At 44.2% G+C, this 13,084-nt stretch overlaps 1 long non-coding RNA gene across 1 annotated transcript; it reads left to right on the top strand.

Moving 5' to 3' along the window:
- Positions 1-684: 684 nt before the first annotated feature.
- Positions 685-11,551, top strand: LOC119620492 (uncharacterized). The gene is made up of 2 exons (XR_005236984.2): positions 685-3,933; positions 10,344-11,551. It is a non-coding gene; the product is annotated as an uncharacterized lncRNA (long non-coding RNA).
- The last annotated feature ends 1,533 nt before the right edge of the window (positions 11,552-13,084 follow it).

Here is a 13,084-nt window from a genome sequence, read left to right as displayed (position 1 = left end):
CATTTCCATGGGGGTCATTGCTCCTCAGCCAGGTACTGCTTGGGGTTCAACAGATCTGGCAGGTTTGGTACACTGTGACAAGACCCATGCCATTGAAAAACACTCTGGACGCCCCTAGCAGAGGCTATAGCAGCTCTGCAAGTCACCCTGCTAGCCCTCTGGGTCTACAATGAGGGGTTGGGGGAGGCAGAGGATGAGACTGTTCACCGGACTCAGATTTCAGGGATTTTTATGCCACCACTGTTAGTTATCAAGCCCAAGTAAACCTCATCAGGCCAGCTCAGTCACTCCCAGATATAGTCCAGCGATTTTAACAAATCCCTAAGGCATGGAAAAAGTGGCTGCTTCCGAGAAAACAATGATTGCAGAAGCAGTGAGGCAAAGATGACTATCAGGCGCCCTCTCCTGGACTATCTAGGCAATGGCATTTCCAAAATGCTCTCTTGAGCCTGATTATTCAATAAAGGGGCTCTTAAAGGAGGAGATTGAAGCGTTCCCCACCAAGATACCAGACCATGGGGGGCCCAGCAGGCAGCACACAAGGGTTTGCATGGTGATAGCCCCTGTGACTGATTCAAGCGTTATGCTTGTTCTCGTGCCTCCCAGTGACTCTGGAGATGAGCTGAAGAGCCTCACCATCCTCTCCCCAGATGGCTAGGCTTTTACAGATATTCCAGACTAGGGGTTAGGCCGAGGTCACTCTGTCCCCAAGGATGACTGGAAGCCCTAGCCAATGTCAGAGTTCAGTGAAAAGGTGGGGGAAAATGTCCTTCTTGGCCATTTTGAACATCTGTGCACTGGTGCCTCTGATCCCCACAATCCCTGGCACCAGGATGAGGGGAAAACAGATAATGTTCTCTGGCTTAGGGTCTGAGACCACCACCACCTGCTCTGGCTCTGGGAAGGGACCTTTGGGCCCCTAGAAACCTTTATGTTATGGCTCCCATGACTGCATGTGTTCTTGGTATAGATGTGTTGTCTATATGTGCCCCGACTGGCCTTCACTCTCAATCCCTGATGGAAATTGCTGCACTTAGGGTCACCTTAGTGGGACATGGGAAAGGCTGTGAATGTACCCAACTACTGTCACCCAGGACATTGTATCCCCACCTGCTTTAGGGAGGAAAAATAACTGCTGTCATTATGTCACCAAAACATCAGTAATTCCACCTAGTTCCTTCTGTTCACTTCACAGAAAGCCAATCAGTGAGACAATGAGTATTGCAAAGATGAATGAAGGCTTTAATTGGGTGCTGCAGCTAAGGAGATGGGAGATCAGTCTCAAATCCATCTCCCTGACCAACAAAAATTAGGGGTTTATATAGCAGGGAAGAAATGTAACCATGTGTGGGGAAACAGGAATTAGGGAGAGGTGAGGAAGAGGAATTGGTCAACAGGAAGCAGGTGGTTGCTTAGGCCATCATGATGGGTGACGGGTCGGGTTTCTCATTGTCCAGATGTGTAGACCTGGTGGGTTTCAACTGCCTGATACTATCTGGGAGGACTGATGTTTGGCTTCCTGAGAAAGGAACTCAGATAATTGTAATTTTCTTGAGTTTTAAGACTGTGAGGGTTAATTTATATGCTTTTTCAAAAGAAACTAAAAATATTAGTTCTATGGGACAATTGGGCTGGTTTCAATTGCTAAGCTTGAGGCAAAGTTCCTGAGAAACTGTTCCTCCATACAGTGGCTCTGTCTGACCTGTGCACATGGCCTCAGGTACCTTGTGACCCTCTGTCTATTATAGGTGGCTCAAGGCTGTGGTGCCGTTCTTTGCATTGGCAGTACCTGATATTTTGATTCTTACAGAGGCTACTGGAGGGAACTTGGTATGAGACAGTTGATATCATCAATGCCTTTTTCAGCATCCTTCCACATGGAGAAGTCCAGGATCAACTTGCCTTTATGTGGAATGGGTTGCAATGCACCTTTAATGTCCTTCCACAAAGCGACCTAAATTCCCCATGTAGCTGCCATCAATGAATAGGTTATGCTCTGGGGAGAGTTGCATGCCTAGAGGAAGTACTAGCCTTGCACTCTATTGATGACATCCTCCTGGTGAACCCAAACAAAGACATTGCCAAATAAGGACTGGGTGCTTGAGGACAGATGACTCTCAAGCAGCAACCCGACTGCACCATTAAGACACAGGGACTCCAAGTGAAGTTCCTGGTTGTAATCTGGGCAAGTGGCACCACATCTCGTTTAGAGGAGATGACTGCCAAGCTTCTGACTGTCTCTGCCCCAGCCAATAAAAAGGATGCCCAGTGATTTGTGGGCTTATTCATCTATTGTTACTGTCACATTCCCCTTGTGGGGATTTTGATGGGACCCAGCTAAGAGGTTACTAGAAAAGGCTGCTATGTTTGAATGGTACCCATTCAACAGGCTACCACAGCCATCCAAGCACCCTTCCCCTGGACCCCATGGGTCCGCATTTGCCATTCGACTTACAGGTCTCAACAACATTTCAGTTCCTTTACTGTTGCTCATGGTAGAAAAATACTTCAGACATTTGTTGGGGTTTTCAACTTACAAGATCCTGGAGTCAGCTGAAAGGCACATACACTTTGAGAAACAATTATTGTCCTGTTATTGGGCCTATGTAGATATGCATGAATACATGAGCCATGGCTGTGATATAGTTTTATGATCCCAAATTCCAATCATGTTATGAGTGAGCGGAGGCCTCAAATCTCCAGGTGGGGGTGGCTCAGGAGTATTCTCTAGTGAATGAAAATGTTCTATACAGAAGCAGGTAAAACCCAGCCCAGCTCTGGGGCCTTCAACTCCATGGCAAGGACTCAGGAGTGTCACCCCCCTCCCAGGCATATCATCCAATGAGCCACTGCCTTTACTTGCCCAATGGGAGCTCAGATACAAGGACCTTCTGGGCCACACATAAGCCTGGTTCACTGACAGTGTCTCTTGATTAACATTTACTAGGCTAGAATAAGGTGCAGCTGTCATCCAGCCTGAGATGTATCTATCCCTTGGCAAGCTCAGCGTAAGTGTGTAAAGCTTTATAAAGTATGGTTGGCTACCCAGGCTCCCTCAACAAAGGAGCCCTGCTATATTTTCACTGACTCATGGGCTGTAGTTAATGGTCTGAACATTTGATTGGGCTACTGGCAAAACTTGTACTGACATGTGAAACACATCCCTCTCTTGGGACGAGACATTTGGATAAAATTCAATTCTACTCCTAATAAGCTCTTTGTTATCCTTGTGGGTGCTCACCAGAGAGCTGCCTATGCTGACAAAGGCAATGAGCCAACCAAGGCAATGAGCAGACCATGCATGTCAGCTAAACAGGGAGAATGATTTGTCATCTGCCCCAGAGATAACAGATATTCAACTCATTGACTCCTGGATCTATGAGAGGAAGGGCCCTGGGAATCAAGATGCCATCCTTGCCTGGATCTGTATGCATGAACTATTATCTTCAAAAGATGCCAACACAGCATGAAAGAGATAATCCATCTGCCAGACCCTGACCAAGGCTAAACATTCTGCTCAGGGACAGATCCTTCAGGTAAAAAAGGCCAGGATGTTCTTTGCAGGTTGATCACACTAGTCCCCTCATCCCATCCAGAGCATTCAGGTGGATCCTAAATGTAGTTGATGAGTTCTCTGTATTTGGACTAGTCATCCCCATGTGTTTTACTGACTCAGGCAACACTCTTTATTCCCTCCAAAACCATATTTGTTTCTTTCTCTGGCTTCCTGAATACATTGTATCTAATAATGGCCCAAATGATACATTTGCAGCCCAAACTATACATGGGTCAAATCATGGGACGTGATGGATTCTCCATCCTCTTTAACATCTACAAGCCACAGCAGTGATTACATATTTTAACAGGAAAAGATCAGGTTGAAGTGGCTAATGGAAATGGACAATATAATCCCAGCCTGGCTACATGTCTCAGGTGAGCAATTTGGGGTCTCACAGTGGCAATTCTCTAAGTGTACTTCTCATTTGTGCTGTGTGATTGATTGGGCTGTCTGTCTCTTTCCCTCAGTTGCCCACCCCTCTTTTAAAATTATTGACAAATCAGTTTCCATGGTGGATCATGCAAGTTCCCTTCATCCTTTTTGAGCCCTTCTTGAAGACCCAAATCGGTGGGAGATCAGGAAGGCTACTAAACAGCACAGATTGGGAGGCATGAACTTGCTTCTCCATTTACTCCCCGGGTGCAGTGCCTGAATTTTTGCCTACAAGGGCTTCAAAGATAATAACCATCAATTCAATGTCTCAACATTTTCCCAAAGGTGGCCCTGCTGCTTTGCTCTGTGTAGCCCCACTGGATACATGCCAAATATCAATTAGAAACTTTTATGGAACCACAGGAGAAACCAAGCCAGAATATTTAGGTTCATCATTCTAGGGAGTGAATTAAGGGGACTATTCTTGCTCATGGCATGGGACAGACTGCCCATGTCACAGTCAATGAGGAGTCTCCCCAACTGATAAGACATGAGCACCTTTGGTCCTGCGAACTCAGGTATGGGGCAAGAAGTGGGTGGGGATCTAACCTCTCTCCTCTCTCTCATGGGTAGTCTGTGTGACTCTGGCCTTACCAAATTCATTGGTAGGCCTAACTCTGGCAGCTGCTATCATGCTGAACTTGACTAGTAGTTGGATATGCCACTCACTGCTTGGCCCCGTAGGTAAACCTTTGGCTGCCACGCCACTGAATAGCATGAGTGGACATTTCTCCAACTATGGAGCTTTCTGGCATCTCAGGTGCCCTAACACACCTGGACCCAATGTGTTACCTGATATGCAGACCCTGGTACTGTAGGAATGAAGTGAATTCCTAGTTGTCAACTCAATGCTGTTCCACATAGGAGCAACTGAGAAGAGGAGCCTGGGTCTGTTACTGGGCTATTTTGGCCTTGATGATGGTGACCCTCTCCCCTCCCCTCCCTTACCGTCCCACCTCCCCTCCCCTCCAATCCCCTCCTCTCCATTCCCCTCCCCTCCCCTCCCCTCCCCTCCCCTCCCCTCCTCTCCTTGTCCAGACTCTTCAGTTCCACTCAGGGACTCTGCCCACCACCTACCAAGAAGGACTTCTAGGGGGTTGAACCTCATGGTAGTCAGTGACTCTTACACTCCCAAACTGGTGTATACCCTTTTAGAGTATTATTTCTTTTCTAAACACCAGGCCTTTATCTTCCTTTTTGATCGCATTGTAATCTGCACAAATGGGGCATTAATAAGAAATTTTCAAATATTCCAAACAACCCCTCCCAAGGAGCATGTTGCACCAGGCTGAATAAGGCATGAGCTCCAGAACCAAGCTCACCCTGGTTACTTGGGGGGTTTGCTGGGTGAGGGGCACTGCTGACTCTCTTTGCTCATGTGTATGCTCTGGGTGGTTTTTCCCACTGCTGGGGTCCCTCAATGAGAAAAGGTTGTGCACCTGTCTCTTACCATCACTAAAGTTATTAACAACACTACCTTAGTTCTGGAGACACAACAGATCAGCCTTAGCTCTTTGGTTTGAGTATTTGAGCAGCTGCATAGCCCTGGACTTCCTGCTGGCCAGCCAATGAGAGTCCGTGCCACTGTCAACACCTTGTGGTGCACCTGGATCAATGAACCTGACAAAGGAGAAGAGTCCAGCTCTCTAAAGCAGACTCTGGTGACCTTTGAAACATCTTGTCCTGGATTGGCAATGTTGGGGACTCATGGCTATGTTTAATCTTCCAAGAAGTCCTCATCATCCTTTTTGGAAAAATTTCAGTTATGAACCTGGTCCATTGCTGGCGCAGACTAATTACTGGGTTATTGTCATAATCCCACAAAATCCACTTATTTAGGACTATGATAGGGTCGGCTTTGTTTCTTTCAAGCATCCTGAAAAATTAAGATGTGAAGTTGAGCAGTACAACTTCAGGACAAAATCCCAAATGTGATCGTTCAGGCCCAACCACATGCAATTATGGAGATTCTACTCTTGGGGGAAATCTGCCCGTCTCCCACCAGACTTCATAGCTAGTGCTTTGTGATCTCGGGAGTGAGGCACCGTCAAAGGCTGAGGACCCTCTGGGCCAGCCATGCCCTGTGCCTACCTGTATTTCTAGCTCTGGCCCCTCCATTCAGAGGCCTCCTTATGGGGCAGTGGCTCAGCTGGGACACTGCCGAGACCTCCTTATTAGGGGGCCTGGAGATGCTTTTCTCCACTCTGTCTCAGTACTCAGTACTTTTCCATTATTAGCTCTTTCCCGTCCCCCAGACTCTAGCTCCAATCTCCCTCTCTCCCCTGCCATCACAAATGAATGAAAGCCTGACTGTTACTCTCCTATTTGGCTCACGGTCTTAGTGGACCACCTCAACACCTGGCAATTCTCTCTAATTGTGGACTTTTTGTCTTCACAGTTACATTTGGTTTTACTTCATGTATTTTGAATCTCTCTTATTAGGAAAGGAATAAAAATGTAGGATTGCTATGTACTCTTGATGATTTGACCCCCTTTATCATGATGAAATAACCTTCTTCATCTCCAGTAATATTCTTCACTCTGAGATGTACTTTGTTAGATATTATAGTCACCCCAGCTTTCTTTTGATCAGAATTGTATGTTGCGTATTTTACCTTCATTTACTTTTAACCTATTTTTATAAATGCAAAGTGAATTTCTTGTAGACAGTATGTATTTGGATCTTACTTTTAACCAGTCTGACAACCTCTGTTTTTTAATGGAATCAAGAATGAGTATAAGGAAGTGAATTTTTTCATAATGTCCTAGAATTTGTGGTGATAGCATCACAACTCTGAATATACTAAAAATCACTGCTTTGCACATATTAAAAGGGTGCTTTTTAGTATGTGAATTATGTCTCAGTAAAACTATCGTTTAAAAAATGACACTGGGGACCTAAGGCACTACTGTAAGGAGGCATTCAATTTAAGGATTCTGCTCCCTTCCCCTTCCTCTCCCCTCCCCTTCGCCTCCCCTCCCCTTCCTTTTCCCCTTCCCATTTCCCTTTCCCCTTTCCATTTTCCTTTCCCTTCCCTTTTTTCTTTTCTATTTGTTTGTTTGTTTGTTTGTTTATTTTGAGATACAGTTCTGCTCTTGTTTCCCAGGCTGGAGTGCATTGGAGTGATCTCTGCTCACTGCAAATTCTGCCTCCTAGGTTCAAGCAATTCTCATGCCTCAGCCCCCCAAGTAGCTGCAATTACAGGTGCCCACCACCACACTCGGCTAATTTTTGTATTTTTAGTAGAGACAGAGTTTCATCACGTTGGCCAGGGTGGTCTTGAACCCCTGACCTCAGGTGATCCGCCTGCCTCAGCCTCCGAAAGTGCTGGGGTTACAGGCATGAACCACCACGCGGGACCCCTGCTTTCTCAACTTTTGTACCCTAGGCACCTGCTTGTCTCGCCCTAATCCAGGCTCAAGTGATAATGCACTGATTCTGGCTACTTTGAAGGGCATCTACTGGGGCACAGGTCTGAGAAACGTTTCTACTTCAGAAAGTCATTTGTTCTGTTCTTTTCCTCTGGACATCTTGGCCTGGACGTGAAATACTTCCAGTTGCCGAGGCCCCTTGTGACCAACCTGAGGATGAAGTTGGGGCAGTGAATGATGGCAGAATGTGAGTCTCTGATGACATCATGGGCTGCTGAGTCAGTCTGAAGCCCGCCTTGCTTCTGTACACCCCTGATAGAGGACGTAGCAATGTCCCCAGCCACCCGTTGTCTGAGTCAGGCAGTCTGCACGTGTTTCTGTCATGTGCAGCCCAGGGACAGGGACAGAACCGCTCACACCGCAACCCCGCGGCTGCAGCGCCAGTGGTGGAAAAGAGCTCAGGTGTCAGGAGTAAGGACACCTGGTTCTGTATATGGGGTCAGGACTGCTACTAATTACTTGTGGCACACATCATTTTCCTTTCAGGTGAGTCCCTGATACATGTAAGAAATAAAGACCCAAGGTTCCTCTCTACTCCGAAATGGGAATCGGTCACCTCCCTTTGCGTGCTTGAAACAGAAAAGCCCAGGGTCCCAACTTCTCTTGCCTCACCTCCAAAATCCCCTCTATCTAACAACAGCCCAAGGCGTGAATGAGTCCTTTGCACCACCAGCTTCCCCTGGGTTTTGGCCTCCAGTTAATTTCAAGACACTTTCCCTTTTAGAGTCTTTTATTTTGGAGTCCTCCTTGCAAGAGCAGGAGGAGAGTGCGCTCAAGCCAGCCCTGGGTCCCCCGCGGGGCCCTCGCGCGCGGTCACCCACTCTTCCCACGGCGGGGTGAGGCCCTGGAGAAGCCCCGGAGGGTGGGGGCTGGGGAAGGGGCGTCAGCCGACCCTGCCCCGGGTCCCCCACGCGGCCCTAGCATCTCCCAGGAGGCAAGGACTCACCCCGACCCCGGGTCCACCCTCGGCACCAACCCGTGCCCCGCCACCGCCTGCGGTTGTGCCGTTTGAGAAGGAAGGCAGAAGGTCCCCACGCCGGTGGGGCCGGGATAATAAGGTCTGTGGGTGTCTGCAGGACCGAATGGAAGCCCGCTGCACGCTCAGCCCCCAATGCCCTGGAGTCCTGTGTTCTTGTCCGTCTGCCCGCATTTCCACCTCCTCTCCTTGCACTCTCTTCTCACACACCTGCCTGCTGACACCTGGCATCTCTCTTCTCAGAAAAGGTCCTGCTAAAACCAGCACTCCAAATCCACGTTTAAGTGCAAGCACTTCTTGTCCCTCCTAATTCTTTTATTCAGTTCCACGTTGTCGAGCCCCCTTTTCCCCAGCACTGTTTCTGATGCTGAGGTGGGGCCACAGGGACCGACTTCAGAGAGTTTGCCTGGTCAGGTAGCTGCCAATCACAGGAGTAATGACAATGCAGTGATTGATGGGTTAGGCTGAGGAAGTGCAGGTGGGAAGGAGTGAAGTGGGGACCGTCTCCAGGGTAGGGACTGGGGAAGCCGCTGAGGCAGAGAAGTTGAAGTAAAGGCATAGATTATGTGCAAATTCTGTGCCATTTTATACCAGATACTTGAGCACCGGTGGATACTAGTATCTGTGGGAGGTCCTAGAACCAATCCCCAATGGATACTGAGGGACAACTGTGTGTGTGTGTGTGTGTGTGTGTGTGTATTATAAGAAATTGGCTCATGCAATTATGGAAACTGAGAAGTGCTAAGATCTGCAGTAAGCAAGCTGGAGATTGAAGAAAGCTGGTGGAGTAGTTCCAGCCTGAATCTGAAGGCCTGAGAACCTGGAGAGCTGGTGGTGTAAGTTCCAGTCAGAGGGCAGGAGGAGACTGATGCTCCAATTCCAGTGTCAGACAGGTGAAATTCCCTCTTACTCAGACATTTTGTTGTACGCAGGCCTTTGGTTGACAGGAGCGGGGCGAACCACATTAAGGACGGCAGTCAGCTTTATTTGGTGTACCAATTCAAAATGCCAATCTCACCCAGAAATACCCTCACAGACATACCTAGCATAATGATGTTCCAAATGTCTGGGCACCCTGTGGCCCAGAAAAGTTGATACATAAAATTAACCATTGCACATTTTAAAATTATGTTCTATTTGGCCTCTGGAGGATAGGACACACTCTCTCACTCTGACATGGTATTGCTCTCCTAGTGTGTATTGATTTCTTCTTTAAAATAAAATAATCTCTTTTTAAAGGAAAAACGTTATGGAGTATTTGAGAAAACTATTTTACCTATATCTTTTTGGAGATCAGAAGACAATACTGGTAATTTTAAAGTATTTTTTCAGGAGATAAATTTTCTTAAATACAGAGGAAGACATTGACCAGAGTTTCCAGCCACTCGTCATTAAATTAAAAAACCTGGCACTCAGTATTTGCTTAGAATGGCTAACAGGCTTGTTAAAAAAAAAAAGCCTTAAAAATTCCTCTCAGTAAGTTGAATTGATAGAAAATAAAAGCAGTATAGAGAATAGGAAAAAAGCCCTAGAGAACTTGAGAAATTTATGGCAATCAAATAATTACAATACCTATATTTTGAATTATTTCCAAATTAACTACTTCTAAAATTCACTTACTAATCTGTGGTTATTCATGGTTTGGCATATACCTATTTATAAACTGTGACATTTTAACATTTAAAAGATTATGATAAGATCACTTTTAAGAGAGAGATATATATTATTTTAAATAAAAATTATATTTTTATATTTCAGAGTATTTGGAAATTTGAAAGCTTGCTGATTTTTATTTATTTTTACCTATTTATTTATGTTCATTTTATCTGGCAATGGTGCCACATTGAACATTTTTCTCTACAGAAACTTTTAAGGAATCCTTCTGTTGTTTAGTGTCATTATCTCCAAGAATATAACAAACTCTCATCTTGTGCCTCCTAACAGGATACACTGAGAAGCACTAGCTTCTTCTGTGACATTCTTGCCAACATTCTCAGCACCTGAATGTAAGTGCAGAAACATCAGACAGAATTGAATTGAGGGATATTCTACCAAATAATTGACTGAAACTCTACAAAAGAGGCAATGTCATAAAAGACAAGCACTGCGGAGGTGCCACAGGAGGATGTGTGATAACTAATTGCAACCTGCGAGTTTCTTTGGGTCCCACAAAAGACCTGAATAAATACAAAAGAAGACATTCAAATGTCCAAGGAGGAAATAAAATAAAAAGATTTGATTATGGTAGTTATCAAGACGTGCATATGAAATGCACAGTGAAATACCGCCACAAGTATACCAAAGAAGGTAACATTAAAACTACTGACAACATCAAGAGTGGGCAATGATGTAGAACAACTGGAATTCTCCTACATTTTTGTTGGGAATAAATTAGTAAAGACACTTAGAAATTGGCAATATCTACAAAAGCCTAATAGTGTTGAAGCAAACATTGCACTAAACGAAGTTAAGCATATCCTATAGTCTGAATGCTGTCTTCCACCAAAATGTGTATGTTGAAACCCAAAGTCCAATGTGTCAGTATTAAGAGGTGGAACCTTCGGGAGGTGATTAGGCCATGAGGAAAAAGCCCTCATAAATGGGATTGATGTCCTCATAAAAGAGGCCCCAGAGAACTACCTTGCCCCTCTGCCATATGAGTATGCAGTGAGAAGGTGCCATCTATGAAGCAGAGAACAAGCCCTCACCAGATATCAAATTTAATGGCACTTTGATCTTGGACTTCCCAGCCTCTAAAACTAAGAAAAAAAATTATGTTGTTTATAAGCTACCAAATTTATGGTCTTTTGTTTAGCAGCCTGAACAGACTAAGACAGCCTATAAGGAAGTGTTTATTCAATGCTATTACTGTAGGGGAGAGAGACCAGAACATAGTCTGTGCTCAACTTCACTAAAACAAAGGACTGGAGAGTTTTTGAGAACTGGGGTGGATATTAGGACATGTGGGTTTGCTATTTGGCCTTACCTAAAGGAAAAGTAAGTTTTCTCACATCTTCCTGGCAGAAGGTAGTTTTACAACTCCAAGCAAGGTGCCCACTGACATTAGTCTCCTACCCTCCCACAGAAACAGGGAAATAAGACGCTATCTTCCTTGTGATTTTTGAAACAGCTCCCAGGTCCTTAGGAAACAGTCCTGCATTGAAAAATTGTCAGGAGGCTTTTAAAAAGATTTACATGTCCAAGGAACAGAGAAATCATTCACAATGACAAGTTTTCTGAAGTCAGTGCTCTGATAAAATGGCCATGTGGTTAGGTCATCTGGATTCCATAAGGACTGGGGTGAGAGGGAGATCAGGTGCCTAGAGGCAAGAAGAGACCTATTTAAAATATAGTCAAACTGAGAGAAGGTTAAGGCTGCCTTAGTACATAGGTATATTCTGTGGCCGAGTGTTATGGCTTGAATTTTTTTGTTTCAAATTCATTTGTTGAAACTCTAAACCCCAATTTGATGTTATTCAGAGATGGGGCCCTTGGGAGGTAATTTGAATTATATGAGGTCTTGAGAATAGGACTCACCGTGATGAGATTAATGCCCTTAAAAGAAGAGAGACTAACACACCGAGGAAATGCCATGTGAGGACACAGAGATGGCAGCTGTCCACATCCCAGGGAGAGGGTCCTCTCCAGAACTCAGACATGCTGGACCTCTGATTGCCAACTGCCAACCTCAAAAATGCAAACCAAATTTCTCTTATTTAAGCCACTCAGTCTGTGGTATTGTATTATGGCAGTCAGAGACGATGGAAGTAGAGTGGGGTAATTGACTAGGAGTCTGGAAATACTCTATATCTTGATTTGGTGGTAGTTACATGGATTAAAATTATTAGCTATTATTTTGAAAGTCACTAGGTGTATACTTATGACTAGCATACTTTGTGTAAGTTCTAATTCAATGAAAAAATAAAGTAAAATAAAAACGTTTGGGGTACAGCTAAAATGGAACTTCATGAGAAATTTGTAGATTTTGATGCCCATGTTAGAGAAAACAAGGCTAAAAGAACCTATGCATCCAACTTAATTAGAAATGTGTAAGTAGAATAAACCCAAATGACTCAGAGGAAAGAAAATACAAAAAATAAAAGAAGATACTTATGAAACAGCAGATAAATTATATAATAGAGAGGATCTACAAAATGAAAATCTGATTCTTTGAAAAAGTAAAATAACCTCCAGAAAGATTAACTGCAATGAAGAAAATACAAGATTGTACAGATAAAAAAGAGTAAAAATGAAAACGGAGACATAATTATAGATGTAGCTGAGATTACAATATAATAATACTATAAACAACTTTATGTCAATATATTTGAAAACCTAAGAGAACCAGAAAAGTCTTCAAGATATATAATTTACAAAACTAAACTTGTAAGGAAAAAAACAACCTCAATAAGCCTATAAACATTTAAAAAATTAAACCAAAAATTTAATGTTCTCCCATAAAGAAAACACCAGTTTCGGATGATTTTACAAGTAAATTTCAGCAAACGAAAAGAAAGAGATGATCTACATTTACAAAAAGAATATCTTGCCATTATTTTTAAAATAAAAGCATACTCTTCAACTGATTTTATAAAGCTAATATAACTTTGATACCTGTGTTAGTCCTTTCTCTCACTGCTGCTAGAAATACCTGACACTGGTAATTTATAAAGAAAAGAGGCTTA

The sequence above is a fragment of the Chlorocebus sabaeus genome, chromosome 18, assembly GCF_047675955.1.
Source record: "Chlorocebus sabaeus isolate Y175 chromosome 18, mChlSab1.0.hap1, whole genome shotgun sequence".
NCBI classification, from domain to species: Eukaryota; Metazoa; Chordata; class Mammalia; order Primates; family Cercopithecidae; genus Chlorocebus; species Chlorocebus sabaeus.
Note: the sequence above shows the minus strand (reverse complement) of the source record. Positions and strands in the feature narration are given on the sequence as shown.